A 4,684-nucleotide genomic window follows, 5' to 3' on the forward strand; every position below is an offset into this window, starting at 1 on the left:
CACTAGGTAGATTTGTTAAAGAGAAACGTAGTAGTTCGAAGCGTCTCGATTACCTTAATCTGGAAAGTCCGAATTTTGAAGAGTCTGTTTTTGAACGTTCTTTGACTGAGGAGAGAATCCTTGTTGCTCCGATAGCGCCTGAAATGACAACTTTGAAAGCTTTGTTGAATCCAACTAGGACTACTCGTCCTTCGTTTATTAAGTTAGCTGAAACGGATGCACCCTATGAACTGAAACCTGGGACCTTACAGATGCTCCCAATATTTTTAGGGAAAGAAAATGAAAAACCCTTATTACCATGTTAGGGATTTTGAGGAAATTTGTAGTACTCTAAGAATTAGAGGCTTAGATGATGATGCTTTGAAACTTAGGTTATTCCCATTTTCCCTGAAAGATAAGGCCAAGTCGTGGATATATAGTTTGGACTCCGAGTCAATTGAGACATATGAACAACTTACATCTGCCTTTTTCAATAAGTTTTTCCCTAGGCACAAAACATCGTCTATTAGGACGCAAATATGCACATTTTCACAACAAGAGAGAGAATCTTTATATAGGTATTTGGAAAGTTTCAATGATTTATTATCCCAATGTCCTCATCATGGTTTAGAAAAGGTTAGGCTAGTTCAGATCCTTTATGAGGGTTTAGATTATTCCACAACGACCATGGTTGAGTCTCTATGCACTGGTGGATTTGAAAACTAAACTGTTGATGCGGCGATGGAATTTTTTAATGAAATCGCCGAAAAAACCCAGCAATGGGAAAATAGTAGGGCACCCCAGAAAACAGTTCTTTTAAGTAGAGGAAACGATAATAGGGTAGAAGGAGGCTATGAATCAGATGTCAAAATTGCTGCTATAGCAAAAAGGTTAAAAGCTTTAGAAGTGGGCCAGACTAATGGTAGAGTGGAGCCTTTTTGGGAAGGCCAGAATATTGAAGATCAAGCCAATGCTCTTTATAAATACACTATATTTGATAACCGTCAAAAGATTGACCTATATTCAGAAACCTATAATCCTGGTTGGAGAAACCATCCGAACCTTTCGTGGTCTAAGGGCCAGAGTCAGGGTCAGTTTAGTAATTCTAATGCTCCCCCAGGTTTTGGATATACTAAGAATCCTTCAGAACTAGCTCAGTTTCAGAATCAGTCAGATAAGAAAATCTTAAGTTTAGAGGAATCTCTCGCCTTGTTAACTCAGCAAACTGCAAAATTTCAGTTATCCGTAGAACAGAGTCTACAAGCTAGTAACAGGATAGGACAAGACAATAGTCAGGCTATTTCCGAGTTAAAAACCCAGGTTGGTCTGATAAGTGATTCTTTGAGATAAAAAGGTAAGTTTCCTAGTCAAACACAACCCAACTCTAGAGGAGTTCATGAATCAGGTGCAAAACCATCGAATCAATTGAATGCTGTTAGAACCCTTAGAAGTGGTAGAGTTGTAGACAATAAGGTAACCATGCCCGATAGTGAACATACTGTAGTTCACCCCTCAGAATCTCACCTCTCAGGACCAGTAGCTGAGGAGACTGATAAAGTTCTGATGATGTGAATTCGGTTCCTGAAAGGTCTGATTTTATGCCTAGAGCCCCATTTCCTCAGCTATTAGTACCAACAAAGAAGGAATCGAACTTTAATGACATAGTGGAGGTTTTAAAGCAAGTTACCATAAACCTTCCTTTATTAGATGCAATTAGGCAAATTCCTGCTTATGCCAAGTTCCTGCTTATGCCAAGTTCCTTAAGGATATGTGTACGCGAAAGCGAAAACTTAGCGTCCATAAGAAAGCCTTTTTAGCTAGTCATGTAAGTTCAATCATTCAGAACACCACAACTCCAAAGTACAAAGACCCAGGTTCTCCTACCATTGCTTGCACAATAGGTAACTTTCGGGTAGAAAAAGCTTTACTTGACTTAGGAGCCAGTGTGAACTTACTGCCATTCCATGTACACTTACAGCTAGGACTTGGTGAAATGAAACCTAATCAGATGACACTGCAGTTAGATGATAGGTCTGTTAAAATCCCTCGAGGTTTTATCGAGGATGTTCTTATTGAGGTCGACAAGTTTATTTATCCAGTGGATTTCATGGTCCTAGATACCCAACCTGTCCCTGACCCGGAGAACCAGATACCTGTGATTTTAGGTCGCCCATTTTTAGTTACGTCTAATGCGATCATTAACTGTCGAAATGGTGTGATGAGTTTATCTTTTGGTAATATGACTATAGAGATGAACATTTTTAATGTCAGAAAGCAACCTCATGAGCTAGATGACACATGTGTTGAATAGGTGAACATGATAGAAGCCTTAGTTCAGGAGTCATTACCAAACATTTTGTCTGAAGACCCAATAGAAAGTTGTCTATCCCATTTTGGTTTAGATTTTGACGACGATAGCACTATTGAACAGGTGAATGCTTTATTAGATTCTACCCCTGTGTTAGACACTGATAGATGGAAAGCTAGGTTCAAACCGTTACCAATTTCTGAGACTACCCTAATTCCTTCTTTAGAAGAGCCCCCAAAGTTGGACCTTAAACCACTATCCGATACTCTAAAGTATGTGTTTTTAGGATCATATGAGACTTTACCTGTGATTTTAGCTTCCGATTTGGATAGTGTTCAGGAAAGTAGGCTAGTAAATGTACTTCAAGACAATAAGGAAGCTTTAGGGTGGACTATAGCAGACATTAAGGGTATAAGTCCTACTGTGTGTATGCATCAGATTCATTTAGAGGAAGACTCCAAACCTTCTATGGAGATGCAATGTCGACTGAACCCTAACATGAAAGAGGTTGTTCGAAAAGAGGTGCCTAAGTTGTTAGATGCGGGTGGGTCAGCCCTGTTCAGGTTGTCCCCAGGAAATCAGGTATCATTGTAGTCCAGAATGATAATAATCAATTAATCCCAACCCGAGTGACCACGGGATGGCGTGTGTGTATTGACTATAGGAAATTGAACAAGGTCACAAAGAAGGATCACTTTCCCCTTCCTTTTATCGACCAAATGCTAGAGCGATTAGCTGGACATAGTCACTATTGCTTCTTAGATGGCTACTCCGATTATAATCAGATCATTATTGCCTCAGAAGACCAAGAGAAAACCACTTTTACCTGTCCCTTTGGTACCTTTGCGTATAGACGCATGCCTTTCGGGTTATGTAATGCCCCTGCAACTTTTCAGCGTTGTATGATGAGCATATTTTCTGATATGGTAGAACGGTTCTTAGAGGTCTTTATGGATGATTTTTCAGTGTTTGGTTCATCTTTCGATGGGTGCTTGCATTATTTGACATTAGTGTTGACTAGGTGTAAGGAAAAAAATTTAGTGCTTAATTGGAAAAAATGTCATTTCATGGTTAAATCAGGAATTGTGTTAGGGCACATCGTCTCTTCAAAGGGTATAGAGGTAGACAAAGCCAAAGTTGACCTTATTAAGAATTTACAGGTCCCCAAAACCGTAAAAGATATTAGGTAATTCCTAGGGCATGCAGGTTTTTACCGTCGATTCATTAAGGATTTTAGCTTGATTTCTAGACCTCTTTGCAATTTGCTTGCTAAAGATGTTAAGTTTGTCTTTGATGATGCTTGTTTAGAGGCTTTTGAGAAGCTTAAAACTTTACTCACTACTACCCCGATTGTAATACCCCGATATTCGGCAGTGGTTGGCCGAATGGAATATAAGTAATGATTTGTCCTTCCCTAACACCGAGGCCTTTTCAGCACAATTGGCTCCAGAGTTGGCAGAAAACTCTGCAGTTAAGCGTGCTCGGGCGGGAGCAATCCAGGGATGGGTGACCATCCGGGAAGTTACTGCTGGATTACCGCAGCGATGCCCGTTGAAAACCACACACTGCCGGATAACCGCAGTGGCTAAGTGGGGACAGTATCGGTGGAGGGACGGGTCATTACAAATGGTATCAGAGCCGACGACGGTTCACCTGCCGAGGGTGAGAAGGTACGCTGGACGGGGTTGTTCCAGGTGCTTCTCATGAGGGGTAGGGAACGTCGGAGATCTGAGCTTGCGAATATATTCTGGAGCCGAGGACGGCTCCAATTTTAGGTGGTGGTATTGTAATACCCCGATATTCGGCAGTGGTTGGCCGAATGGAATATAAGTAATGATTTGTCCTTCCCTAACACCGAGGCCTTTTCAGCACAATTGGCTCCAGAGTTGGCAGAAAACTCTGCAGTTAAGCGTGCTCGGGCGGGAGCAATCCAGGGATGGGTGACCATCCGGGAAGTTACTGCTGGATTACCGCAGCGATGCCCGTTGAAAACCACACACTGCCGGATAACCGCAGTGGCTAAGTGGGGACAGTATCGGTGGAGGGACGGGTCATTACACCGATAGTCCAGGCACCTAACTGGAACCTACCCTTTGAAATTATGTGTGATGCTTCAGATTATGCTATAGGCGTTGTGCTAGGTCAGCGAGAAAACAAATTACTCCATGTGATTTACTATGCTAGCAAAACTCTGAATGATGCCCAAACGAACTATACAACTACCGAGAAGGAATTGCTAGCCATCGTGTTTTCCTTGGATAAGTTTAGATCCAATTTATTAGGTTCTAAGATCGTAATCTATAATGATCATGCTGCTTTGAAATACCTTTTGTCTAAGAAGTATACCAAACCTAGATCGATTAGATGGATCCTTTTGTTACAAGAATTTTGTCCAGA

The 4,684-nt window shown here is 41.3% G+C and overlaps 1 pseudogene; it reads right to left on the minus strand.

Moving 5' to 3' along the window:
- Window positions 1-508: 508 nt before the first annotated feature.
- On the minus strand, window positions 509-608 carry LOC113276697 (annotated as a pseudogene).
- Window positions 609-4,684: the final 4,076 nt, after the last annotated feature.

Source organism: Papaver somniferum, chromosome 4 (assembly GCF_003573695.1).
Source record: "Papaver somniferum cultivar HN1 chromosome 4, ASM357369v1, whole genome shotgun sequence".
NCBI lineage: Eukaryota > Viridiplantae > Streptophyta > Magnoliopsida > Ranunculales > Papaveraceae > Papaver > Papaver somniferum.